General features: G+C 41.7%; 1 protein-coding gene across 4 annotated transcripts in view; it reads right to left on the bottom strand.

Moving 5' to 3' along the window:
* The window catches only part of CEP112 (centrosomal protein 112), a 310,297-nt gene that overhangs the window by 165,962 nt on the left and 129,906 nt on the right, over positions 1–14,429 (bottom strand). The gene's annotated exons all lie outside the window — the stretch shown is intronic.

Consider the following 14,429-nt stretch of genomic DNA (forward strand, 5'->3'; position numbering starts at 1 on the left):
CAGCAATGGTTATAAATGGTTAATAGTCCGTATGCTTTGCTTTTTGCTTAAATATATAAGCGTATGAGCAGCAATTAAACAGTCAGTTTTCTTTATGATTTTTAAATAAAAGATCGGAGCTAAATACGCATCTGGATTATTGTATATACAGTTGTCTTTTAAAAAATAAAATGATAAATTTCAAAGCTCTATTATCTCATTGTCAGCTACGGTATACCAATATAAACAGATGTTATGTGTTCCAGAAGGGCACCTGCTGTGCTGCAAGCTTGCGCCATGATTTCATAAAAAGCATTCTATTCTCAGGATCCTTTCCCAGTCCACTCCACACTGGAGACTGTGACCTTGGCCAGTCTGAGCCTCTCCCTGCAAGACTGAATGGCAGCCGGAGACCAAGGGCCTGGTTGCCGCAGCTTTGATACTAATCCTCCCAGACTGTGCACAATGGCACCCTACCTGGCCTGCAAACTATAGCCAGCCAGGCTGTCTTTGAAGCAGGTGATGAATAGGGGACTGCAGGAAGCCAGCTTCCCCAGTGAACTCCAGGCCACACAGCTGCTAAGAACAGTCACTTGGATTTTTCTTCAGTTTTGGTGGATTTCAGTGGAAAAAACTGCTGTTATCTAGAATATGTTGTGTTATTTTCGGCGTGAGAATCCATCTTCAAAAAAGCTAACAGTAGGAGCCTGCTCCAAACCGATCTTGTTTTGTGCAATGAATCACCAGACTACCATATCTTAAAGCTATAGCATTCATTTCTCCAGGCACGCATGCTGCACTCAATTTCAGAAGTCATTTTCCTTTAAGATTTAGAATTCTCATCCTCTACTTGCAAATTAAGACTCAAAACACAAATTAAATTTGCTTTTAATTTAAACAACAGGTTTCAAATTTTTTTCTGATAATGATTTTTCTTAGGGAACTAAAAAATCAACCATAAATTTCTGACCACTCAAATTTATTATGCTATTTAGAAGAAAGAACAGTATTCAAATTCTTGAATATATACACTTATCAGAACAAGACAATGTATAAAATAATATGAAAAAATTTATTTTGTACCTGAGAATAAAGATGCATTCTAGTGAATTTATGTTTATTTAAAATGTAAATCAAGCATCATTATAACAAAATTATAAATTTTACTGAAAATCATTTAAGTATATAATACACTGAAAGGAAATAGAAGGAGGTGGAAAGTTCCACTGAGATCTCAAAAGCCTCAGAAAAACCAGGAGAATGAGTGTGATTTAAAATTAATAGCAAAACATTTTACAATACTCTAGGGAAAAGTAACAATTGACCTATAATTAAGGCAGAAGAATTACAGATTTTTTTTCCCCAAGAAAAGACACATGACCAGAAGTCACTGTGAGGTCGTTAGTAATGGTGCCACTTTGCTCCAGGCTCTGGGAAGAATGCATTTTCAGAGTAACTTTCTAAGTTATTTAGAGTTCTTTCTGATAGACTGATCAATGACCCTGCCCATATTCAAATTTGAGTTTATTCATTCTAAAAAATCAGGAGCAAATGAAATAGATAATGGAATTTCAAACCTAAACATAAATGTTCATAAATTATTTGTTTGTTATTTTGTTATGACATGTAGCTCAGTGATGCTAATTAATGAATAAATCTCAAAGTTGCTAGAGTCTTTTAAAGTAAAATAGCTCAGGCTTGCCTGCTTGATCCAACACTGCTTGGCCACCTTCTAGATGTCATGAACCCTTTCTGATCTTTGCCTAGGTTTCTTCACTGTCAGTATCCTCTGGCAGGTGTGTCTTCTGATAACTAGTAGAGTCCAGGAGAAAAACCCAAATGTTCTGGAAACATTTTGATGAAAGTTTTATAACCACAAATGCCATGATGAAGGTGGATCTATGTTTAAATTCAAGGTTTTACTTGTTCCTAGCCCCTTTCAGATAAGAAAATGGTAAAAGAATTCTTGGATTTTCCAGTTTGGTCCTTTACTTATGGGCACGTCTCAAGGGTAAACAGAAAGTAGCACATCCTCCTTACCTTAGACTACTAGACACTTTTGGTTGACCGATAGTAATTTCTAATGGAGTTAGTGGTGACCAGGAGGTGGTAAATCACGGAAAATGTAGAGGATGTAAAAGTACACAGCATCCACAAGGATGAATGTTGAGTGGTCAATGTGGTCTCTAAGTCAAGGTGGTCCAAAATCTATAATATATACTACAGGGAAAATAGGATGCACCATCACCAAGGAACCTGCTTAATTAATGCTGGCTAAAGATATCCATGTAATACAGGAGGGAAAGATTCAAGTTCCCTAATCCAAAAGCACTGAGCTGTGGGCCAGGTGTATACATGTAGTGCACACTCTACAGGTACTAAAACAGACTGACATGCCTTCCAGGGACAAGGAAAGTGATTAGCCCTCGCTTGCAAGCATCTGGCAGCATCTGGCAGTCCCTTGAGTTACTGAGCTTGATGGTGTGGTGGTTGGGGTTTGGGTGAGAAAATGGCTTTATCGTCTAGAAACTACTAGGTTGACAAACATGTAATTGCCCTTTTTGTAAGTCAAAATAGAAGATGGATAAGGGTCCTGCTCCATCTACTATGGAACCCATCACACACTCTGAAAGCGAGGCTCATGAGTAAAGTGTTCGAGTTCTGAAATCCCTGCAAGCACAGCTCTCTATCCCAGACTAAATCATTCTGCAGTCGTCTGATGATGATGTTCCCACTCCAACGAAGGCTTCACGGAAGAGCCAACGGCAGGAGCACATTCCAGGCCTGAGAAAGACCAAGTGGGAACTGCTAGATATCCAAGTTTCTGGGGGGCTTGGAATATATATTTTAAGTCCTGGTAGCTGTTTTACAATAAATTACCACTAGCAAATACCACCTGAATGCCTTTTAATAATCTTTTAAAGAAAAAGACGAAGGGATAAAATAAGTCATTCATTGTCAGTACACAACACATAGACCAACACATCCCAATGATACACCTCAATGTCAGAAATTCTAAAACCAGAAACAAATTACAGAAGTTCCAGAATGCACCTAACACATTAAAAAGGAGAGATTATGGTGCAAAATACTACCTAAAATAACCTCAAATGTAACTAATCATTTAATGATAAAATCTATATTCTACAAGCCTTGGTATAAAGGAGTAAAGCCCTAGTGAATGTAAATATAAAAGTTGAAGAGTTTGGAGTGATTTAGAGGCTACCTAGTACAACATTCATCTTTTTTAAACTTTTTTTATTGATTTCAGAGAGGAAGGGAGAAGGAAAAAGAGACAGAAACATCAATGATGACAGAGAATCACTGACTGGCTTCCTCGTGCATACCCCACACAGGGAATCGAGCCTGCAACCCAGGCATGTGCCCTCACCAAGATTCAAACCATGATCTCCTGGTTCCTAGGTCGACGCTCAACTCCTGAACAACACCGGCGGGGCTACAACATTACTCTTAATCAGGAATCTTCCCTATAACACTGACAGCTGTCACTCAGCTGCTGCTGGACTGGTTTTAGCAGTAAGGGAATAACTGTAGTCCAAGGCAACCTATGCCTCATACTGAACATGCCTGGCACTGGAACTCCTGGGTACAGATAGAGAGGGAAGCTGAAAATTGTAAAAAGAAAAAATATGTTAAAAAAACACACACAAGAGAACACTCACTGACAGCAATCAAACAAGGAAAGAGGAATATCACCTTGGCCATAAATTTCTGAAGGTATTGGTTAAGAAAGGAAAGAGAAGGTTCTGACATGGTTTGGTGAGATCTACTATTTTGTCTCCATCCCCCAGAGATAGAGCTGCTAAGCTGAAATAATGCTGGGGAATATTCTTTAATACCCCCATTTTGGAGAGAAATAGACTAAACATCAATCATTCCCTTTCCCTGTTGCAAAATAATACCTATGTATGTGCCCTGGTGGAGAATAGGAGGGTAATTGCATGGGATAGAAATGGCTGATGGAAAGAAATTAATAAAGCTGGGAAAGTGAAAAACTGGGGCTTATTCTTCCTGATAGAATCATCGGCTTCAAAGCTCCCATAAGAAAAGAAAAAATCCTCCAGTACAGAGCACAAAACCTGGTGTAGGACATTAATAAAATGTTAAAAGAACAGGTATAATTTTCTCTAACAAAAGTTGCTCAAAGTTCCAACTAAGTTCTCCTCCTCTATGCTTATCATAATCTCAAACTACAGAAAAGTAAATGCAACAAAATACCTATGGCCTCAAACTGTGACTGAAAATAAAGACAGAAAAGGAGTCAAAGAGAATTCATGTGCATTATACCAGAACAAGTAGTAGATTTGGATAGAGCTATCCATATTAAGCCCAAGCAAGATGAAGGGAAAAAGTGTCTAAACAACTATAAATTTATTATATCAGGGGGGGAAAATGAACTGAGCTAAAAAAGAGGAAAGAAAGGAGGAGGAAGGGAGAAAAACATACTTTAAAAATCAGAAACAATTAGAATAGTAGGATAACTTACTAAGAACATGAGTACAATGAAAGAGAACTCTAAGATAAAACGACAAACCAAGGACTAAAATAACTCCATCACAAAATTAATTCTAAAGTAAAAACAACAATATCTACATATATAAAAGGCTAATATGCAAAGTGTCCTTTGGGAGTTCAACCGGGAGACCAGCAGTTTGATTGCTCACTGTGATGTACACTGACCACCAGGGGCAGCACAGAATGCAGGAAGGCCCCAGCCGACAGCCAGCAGCCAGGGAAGGAAGGCCCCAGCTGGCAGCTGGCAGCTGGCAGCTGGCAGCAGGGGAAGGAAAGCCCCAGCCAGCAGCTGGCAGCCAGAAGGAAGGCCCCGGCCAGTCGCCAGAAGACCTCAATCGGCCCTGATCACCGGCCAGGCCTAGGGACCCTACTGTTCACGAATTTCGTGCACCGGGCCTCTAGAGCTGAATAAACATGGCTGAAAATCTAACCACTGGCATAGACCAAAGACTTGAGCTAATCATAGTAAAGGCCCATGAAGGAGACAGAGAAGATGATATAGAGAGAAAATAAAAAAAAGGAAATCCATGTATACATAAATCTGATATCAGAAAATTCCTCTGAAATAAATGAAGAGATGAATGTGTGTACCAAAGAAGTACAATGTACTGGTATACCAGGTCAGAGTGAGAAAAAGAATGACTGAAGAATACTATAACTAACTCAAGCATGGAAAAACTCGGACTATAAAACCCAAACTACTAAAAAATAAAAATTAAAAAAAATCCACACACACACACACACACACACACACACACACAACACTTGAGGAAATTCGGGCAACCAGGAGGTAAATAAAGAATCTGTATTAAGAAAAATTAGTTGCCACAAGACAGTGGAGCAACGTGTACAAAGCTTTATGGAAAGAAAGGTGACCAGAGAATTTTATTCCCAGCCAAGCTATCCTTCAAAAATATAGTGATTCTCAAGCATACAAAAATGCGGTGAATACAACAATTATATGCCCTTCTTGAAAAAAACTCTATTTAATGATGATATCTCATTAGTTAACAGGTGAATCAAAATAGAGGACTCAGATATGAAAGAAGCTGTGCTAAAAGTCTTGGTGGTGGATATAGAATTGATTTAAATTTAAAAACTACCTCTATGTAACTGTGAGTTATGATTTTAGAACAAAATATAAACGATACAAATTTCTGCGATATATAAATAATACTATAACTGACAAAATAGAGTGGTAGAAGTGGGTAGAAGGAAGGGTAAGCATGATAATTTTATTTTTTACTAGAGCCCCTTTGCATAGAATTCGTGCAAGAGTAGGCCTTCCTTCCCCTGGCTGCCGGCACCAGCTTCCTGCTGGCATCCAGGACCCGGGCTTCCCTCTAGCTGCTGACAGGCACCCGGGGCCTGGGCTTCCTTCGCAGCTCCGGCTTCGTACGGAAGGACGGAAGGGCGTTCGGTCTAATTAGCATATTATGCTTTTATTATTATAGATTATTATAGATAGTACAGAGTGAATGAATGCTCTTAAAATTGAACCATAAGATCTGAAAATGACTCTAACCTCAATGTATTTTTAATCTTTATTTCTTAATGTTCTATGAAATAATTTCTCATATGATAAACATTTTCTACATTTCAGAAATTCCTTCAACTCCCCTTGTTTCTTAAACTTTCACATAAAAATATTTTAATAAGTGGCAAATACAGCATGCTCCTGTTTCTAAAAAATTATTCTTTTATTTATTTATCTATCCCTCACAGAAATTTCTGAAATGATGCTCTATAAGATTTTTTTGGTTTAAGTTTGCTTTCTTTATTGTATGAGGTTACCATGTCAAATGGCAACAGCGCCCTTTGGGGGAATATCTTTACCAAGGGACGTGGTCCTCGTATACAGAGGAATCCAGCACACAGATATTCAATGATACTGGTGTCCCCACTGTGAGTACATTCCTCAGCACCTTAGTGAAGGAGGTATTGTCTAGGCCCTCCTGGTCCAAAGTAACAAAATCATTCTAATATTCTCATTTTCATGAGAATTTTGAGCTCTTCCTCAATACTATGCCAAGATAGTTCTGGCATTTCCACTTTGGATCAATATGACTGTAGTAGTAGAGAAGATCACTTCCTAGTGAAATCACAAACTATTGTAAACATGTTTCATATTTAAAGAAGAGATGAATGTCAGCTCAATATTGTGAATAATTACATACATCAGACTAATAACAGTTCAAGGGCACTTTGCTTTAAAGTGTTAGCTGTTGAAAGATAAGAGCTTTTCGATAGGGTTTGCTGGGTAATACTTCCACATCATCCCACCTCCCATTCAAGGGCTCCCTATGAACAAATTTTGCTTCTTGTGAAATTTAGTAATACTTTTACATAGTTCATTAAGATCCATACTCAAAGACAAGTGCTTCATGCCCGCCCTGCTTTTCCAGGTAAAAATATAACTTAGATCATCAGGTCATGTCTCTGAGCAGTTTCCCATCTGCATTTGCAAAACAGCACTTTTGAAATGTCAAAATAAATTACTGAATTCTCCAGAGCTCCAGAAATTTAGCTCCAATGGGACAGAGTCCACTGCAAAGTTAGCAGCATTTCACTACTGATTTTGTGGCCTTACATGTTGGCATCTTTTTTTTAATTGCAATTATATGATGTAAAATGTGCTATTGGACATTACATTTCATGAGAGATAAGGACTCCATTAAAGATAAACTTAGGGACAATCTGCTTTGAGACCTTGGAGTCAGAGGAAAACTATAACTAAGCACAGAAAATACCACAGTATGGTCTGATGTTCGGAACAACTTCTTCATAGAAACAGGCACACACACACAAAAAGTAAAAAGTCGGCAGTGTGTCAAGAGTAGAAATAGAATTTGTCATCTGTGGGTGGCCACGTGGCTCTAGAGTTAGATATTTGCTGCAACACAAAGAGCCACGCATGCAACCTGTCAGTCAACAGTTCGCTTTAGTCACGCAAGCTCTCTTCATTTAAAAGTTCAATATTGCTGTGCTAACTGCTATGAGATGGAACCAGGGCCTGCCAGCATATACTGCTTCTCCATTCCTTTTCCTTTCTAGTCAACCATCACCAGCCAGGGCCAGCCCTGCTGAAGCCCCGAAGCTCAGGATGCACTGAGGGCTGAAGGCGGGGAGCACAACAGTGAGCACGAAGGAGAGCTGAGAAATGATGGCTGTGCTGAAAGCAAGTGCCCTTCTTCATGGTTTCCTTTCCCATTTAACACTGCAAAAACGCGTACCCGGCACCTGTAGGTGACGAGTGACAATACTTATCCTGAGCTTTTAAAACTTTTTAAAAAAATTTGCTGCATTTTCTGTGTTTTTATCTGCCAGATTTCAAGTAAACACCCAGGAAGGATCAGATAGTCAAATGCTTCAAAAAGTTTTTTTTAAATATATTTTTATTGATTTCAGAGAGGAAGGGAGAGGGAGAGAGAGATAGAAACATCAATGGTGAGAGAGAATCATTGATCAGCTGCCTCCTACACACCCTCCACAACCCAGGCATGTGTCCTGACCAGGAATCCAACCATGACCTCCTGGATCATAGGTCGACATTCAACCACTGAGCCACACCAGACAGGCAAGAAGCTTTTTCCTCTCAGTTTAGTAATGGTCCACTCATACCACTCAAATTGAGAAAATTCATTAATTAAGAATACATCCTCTTAGACAGAGTTCAACATTTTTGGTAAAAATGTGTCTTATCTGTATATTTTAATTTATTTTACCTTATGGTAATGTGTAAGGGGTTGGCCCTTCAGTGTTTTTTATAATCAACAATAAACATTTATTCATTCTGTAGAATTTCACCACTTGTTTATCTGTTGAACTACATTTCCTTTTAAAGGCTCTATAGTGAAAAAAGAATATATAAAATCTAAGATTAAAGAATGATGGAATTGCAAAAAAAAACCCTTCATGGTTCAGGAAATCCCAGCATGCCTGCTTTGTTGTTTGTCTCCAAAGTGAATGAGGTTTGTGAAAAGACAATCAGAATTGTCTTTTTGTTCCAACGGGTTATACAGGAAAGAAACAGGAAATCTTGATGAAAGCTTGGGCTTTACAGGATATTTGTGTGAGTGTTTATCCCATGTGTTTGATGTTTTTCTCTACACATCTGCACACTTTATGCCTGCATTTTGGCTAAAATATTTTTAAATACCACTTTGCTTTTTTCACTTCATTATAGTTCCTGGCATGATGCTTTCTAAAGGGGAGGGGCACAAAAAATAAAACTGAATAAAGAAACTTAGGCCCAGAAGGCACAAGTCATTCATTTTATCTGGATGTCAATTTCCTCATAAAATGTGAGGATAAAACCGGATGAGTGCTTCTAAAACTTTTCCACCAAAGCACCCTAGCAGCAGTGAAAATGAATGGTACCCCCCTGGGGGATCTGAGGGCAAGCTGGAAGTTTCTTTGAAATGCCCTATTTTATCTGAAAAATTCATGAGAACTTTGCATTTTACAAAACAGGAAAGTCTATGTTTGTTTTAAAAAGAATGTTACCTCAATAGTAAAACTATTTGCTTTCCCACAAATAATCCTGTGAATGCCACCCTCCAGGAAAGGAATGCAGCTTCACATCACTGGGCACTGGCTCACTGCCCCAGGGACAAGCTGCCCGTATGAGAAGCCTGGGGGATCGGCATCTCAATATCCCTGCAGTGGGAAATGCTATAACCATTTAAGATTTGACCACTTAAGATTTTCATATTTTAGAGAAAAGGTAGACTAGATAACAGAAAAGTGGTCACACGTGCACTTGACCGGCAGCTGTGAAGGTCATGGGAAACCAGGAGATAAGACAGTGCACCTGAAATGGATGCAAGTAGGGAGTCGGTGGCGGGATCAGATCAGCGATGTCTACATCTGTCAGACATGCACAGGGGCTGAGGTCTGGTCAGGCAAAGGCCCAGAATGTGAACGTTGTTGACCTTGGCATAGGACGCCCCCTTCAATGTGCGCATCCCTCCACAACACCCCGACTGCTACTTCCATACTCAGGTGGGGAAACGTACTTGCTCATGGGTCAAATAACTCCACTTGAGTGATTCTTAGGAAAGAATCGCTAGAAATACTCCTCACAGTCCATCTACACACAGGCTTAGCCTCTGCTTCCTAGACGCCATGAGTGAAGACAAAGAGCCAGGTTCAGGTTCAGGTTCGGATTCCATCATCTATTTATTGTGTGGGACCCTGGGCTGGTTAATAACTGGATGTGCTCCAGTTTCTACAAGTAGAATATGGGATGATAGATAGTGGCACCTGCTCCACAGACTACTGTGCGGATGGGAAGTGCTCAGGTCTTAGAGAGCATGTAGAAACAGTACCTGGCCCAGATAAGGAAGGTCCTACTGACTGTTAGCTGTTATGCCAGAAGGTGTAAACACTTTTTATAACTCTTGGGGGGTACAACCAAAATCCTTCCCAAAAGGCTGCATAGAACCAAGATGGCGGCAAAGTTAAACAACTAAACTGCCGCCGCGCACAACAATTTCAGAAATACAGCTAAAAGACAAAACGTCTACCACCCAGAACCACAGGAAAGCTGGCTGAATGGTAGATTTACAACTAAGAAGGAAAAAGAAAGGAGAACAAACGCGGAAAAGCTGAGGTACGGAGGCACACGTAGTGGGCTGGTGGTGGGCAACGGGGCACGCGGCTTTTTTTTCAACCCAAAGGGAGACAAGCTCCCAATCACTCTGAAACCCAGTTTCTGGGGACACGCAGGGGACCCAGAAACCTACGGGGAGAAGCTGGACTCTCGGCCATCAGGTCGGAAAGTGAGAGAGACTTTCTTGCAGAGGTGTGCCCAGCAATCAGTGTTTACTGCACTGGAGCGTGGGACGGGGGGACTGGGAGACGCGGAAAGGCAAAGACGGCTGACGGCAGCCATCACTGTTTGCCACGCCCTAGCCTAGTGACACCCTGAGACCCCGCCCCGCCCTGAGACCCTGCCCCGCACATTCTGCAAACCCGCCCAGGCTCCACACAGTGGCTTTTGCATATAAATGGCCTGCCTTGTGGCAGCTTAACCAAATCAACTGAAGCTCCCAGTCAGACTGCTCCAAAACCACTCAAGCAAAGAGGATAAAACTAGTTCTTGCTGTAGCTCCTGCTGGGGGGCATCAGACAGTAGCTGACCTGCACCCCATTGGAGATCCAGAAACTAGGGCATCTAGTGGTCGGTGTGAAACGACACCAGATTTCAACCACTCTCATAAGGGACACATTCAAGAGGCAGACTCAGTGAGTGCCAAAGCCCTACTGGAACAAGTCCCGCCCCACAAACATGTCTCCAGCAGAGCAATTCCTCCTTTATAGACACAACGGGTCCTCACAGCCAATTGGCCTAGAGGTCAATTCCTCCCAGTGATACCAACAACAATCAAGACTTAACTACAACAAGGCTGTACACACAGTCCACTAAGGGGTGCACCAAGAGTGTCCACCTCAGGTAACTGGGAGGCTGAGCCGTTAAACCAATAGGACACCTAGTACACAAATCTACCCTAACCAACTAAGGGAAGCAGCGAAATGAGGAGGCAAGGAAACAGATCCCAAACAAAAGAAATGGAGGAGAACAAACGAATGGACATAGAGTTCAAAACCACGGTTATAAGGTTTTTCAAGAATTTCATGGAAAAGGCCGATAAATTTAATGAGACCCTCGAGGATATGAAAAAGGACCAACTAGAAATGAAACATACACTGACTGAAATAAAAAATATTATACAGAGACCCAACAGCAAACTGGAGGAACGCAAGAATCAAGTCAAAGATTTGGAATACAAAGAGGAAAAGGACATGCCTCCAGAAAAACAAGAAGAGAAGAAAATTCAGAAAGTAGAAGATAGTGTAAGAAGCCTCTGGGACAACTTCAAGTGCACCAACATCAGAATTATGGGGGTGCCAGAAGAAGAGAGAGAGCAAGACACTGAAAACCTATTTGAAGAAATAATGACCAAAAACTTCCCCACCTGGTGAAAGAAATAGACTTACAAGTGCAGGAAGTGCACAGAACCCCAAACAAAAGGAATCCAAAGAGGACCACACCAAGACACATCATAATTAAAATGCCAAGGGCAAAAGACAAAGAGAGAATCTTACAAGCAGCAAGAGAAAAACAGTTACTTACAAGGGAGCACCCATACGATTATCAGCTGATTTCTCAACACAAACTATGCAGGCCAGACGGGAGTGGCAAGAAATATTCAAAGTGATGCATAGCAAGAACCTACAACCAAGACTACTCTACCCAGCAAAGTTATCATTCTTAATTGAAGGACAGATAAAGAGCTTCAAAGATAAGAAAAAGCTAAAGGAGTTCATCACCACCAAACCAGTATTATATGAAAAGCTGAAAGGTATCCTACCTAAAAATAGACAAATATGCAAATTGACCATACCTCCGGCACACCCACAAGCCACGCCCACCATCCAATCAGAGCAAGCATGCAAATTAACCCAACCAAGATGGCTACAGCCACAGAGAGCAAGGTTTCCTAGGTAACAGAGGAAGCCAAGCTTTCCGCCTGCCCTTGCCAGGCCTAAGCCTCCACTCAAGCTACAAAGTTTCAATTATAGAAGGTAAACAAATTCAAACAGAAATGGCGGCAGAACGGAGCTTGAGAGAGCAGGCCAGGGTTACTGGCGGCAACAGGGGGAGCAAAGCTTTCCGCACACCCTGGCCGGGCCCACCCGCTTAAGCTACAAAGTTTCAATTATAACCCCAACAGAAATGGCTGCCAGCCACGGAGGGAGCCCCAGGTTTGGCTCCGCTCCAGGCTACAAAGTTTCAATTGTAGAAGGAAAATAAATTCCAGATACCAGGGCCTCCTCTTGGGTTGCCAGGGGGCGTGGCCGGCCTGCAAACCACCATAGGCCCCTCGCTCAGGCCGCCCCACGCCCCAAGGGAACCCCACCCTGATCAGGGACACCCTTCAGGGCAAACCAGCTGGCCCCCACCCCTGTACCAGGCCTCTATCCTATCTAATAAAAGAGTAATATGCAGATTGATTATCACTGCAACACACAATATAGTTGCCCCCATGTGGTCAAAGATCCTGCCAACATGTGGACATAAGATGGCCACCACAAGATGGCCAGCAGGAGAGGGCAGTTGGGAGGCACCCGGCCTGCAAGGGAGGGCAGTTGAGAAGGACCAGGCCTGCAAGGGAGGGCAGTTGAGAAGGACCAGGCCTGCAAGGGAGGGCAGTTGAGAGGGACGAGGCCTGCAAGAGAGGGCAGTTGGAGGTGATCAACCCTGCAGGAGAGGGCAGTTAGGGGTGACCAGGCTGGCAGAGGAGGGAAGTTGGGGCAAACAGGCTGGCAGTGGAGTGGTTAGGGGGTGATCAGGCTGGCAGGCAGAAGCGGTTAGGGGCAATCAGGAAGGCAGGCAGGCAAGCAGTTGGGAGCCAATAGTCCTGGATTGTGAGAGGGATGTCCGACTGCCCATTTAGGCCCGATCCCACTGGGTTGGGGATCCCAGATTAGAGAGGGTACAGGCTGGGCTGAGGAACAACCCCCCTCCATGCACGAATTTCGTGCACCGGGCCTCTAGTTATTTAAAAAGAGGAAAAAGAAGAAAAAAGTAAAGATAAAAATTATGAACAACAAATACATACCTATCAACAAGTGAATCTAAAAGTCGAGTGAATTAAAAATCTGAAGAACAGAATAAACTGGTGAACATAATAGAATCAGGGGAATAGAATCGGAGTGGATTGATAATTCTCAGGGGAAAAGGGGTGTCTGTGTGGGGGGTACGGGAAGAGACTGGACAAAATCATACACCTATGGATGAGGACAGCGGGGGGGGGGGAGAAACAATTGTAATAATCTGAACAATAAAGATTATAAAGATTTATTAAATTAAAATAAATAAATAAATAAATAAATAAAAAAGGCTGCATAATTTATAACACCACTAGCAATTTATGAAAAGACCAATTTTTCTAAACTTTTGCCAACTTTTGATGGTACATTGTCAATTATAATTTGAATTTTTATTAAAAATAAAAAGGCTGAAGATGTTTCTGGATTTCATTGAAACAAATATTTTAAATATTTCATTTATATTGGTAATAATGTTCTAGTAATATTTTCATGTACAGCGATTTTGTGATATAAAGAGGTATTTAATGTGATCAGTGCTGGGACCCTGCCAGCAGGCGAGGAGATCCCAAGGCAGGTGCTGGGCGTGGAGGCCATGGGGACATAGGCGACCAAGGAGACAGAACTAAACCTCACATCACCCTGCTTGGCCCCGGAGGATGGCTGGTTAGCCAGAGACGGGTAAGATTCCTCAGGGAAGGAACAACCTAAGACAGGCAAAGTCGCACAGGGGTAATCAGAAGAGAACTTGGGGGTCAACAGAGGTGGGGCACAGACCTTCACCCCCCCAAGTTTGCAGGGGCCTGAACCCTCACCCATGCTGAAGGAGATCTCCTGCCCCCATGGCTGCTCAGCTTCACATGCCCAGCTCAAATCGGGACCCAGGTAACAGAGACTTGGCCGACAGCAGATGCCCTCTCACTGCAACAAGACTTGATGGAGATGTCTTGCACCCATGATCCGGGGAACTGGGGTCTATGATATCTAAATCCAGCCTAGCACCAGGAATGCTCAGGGCCTACTCAAGAAGGCAAATAATCCTCTCCACTAATAATTACAGGGTAAAACAAGATGGTTGTTAGAGTATTAAATTTGACAGTAAAATAGTAGTCAAGTTTTCAGACTAATTTAAATTGGCCAATCAAAATAAGCAAATTCTCTAGAAAAATCAATTGTACTGGACAAAAGCTGTTACTAAAGTGTTAACTAAAATTTTTATTGGTAGTTCATCTCATGGTAAAATTGCATAACATATAGTGAACCTAAAGCAGTCACATTTTAGTCCAAAAAAGTAAAAT

This window comes from Cnephaeus nilssonii, assembly GCF_951640355.1.
Source record: "Cnephaeus nilssonii genome assembly, chromosome: 19".
NCBI classification, from domain to species: domain Eukaryota; kingdom Metazoa; phylum Chordata; class Mammalia; order Chiroptera; family Vespertilionidae; genus Cnephaeus; species Cnephaeus nilssonii.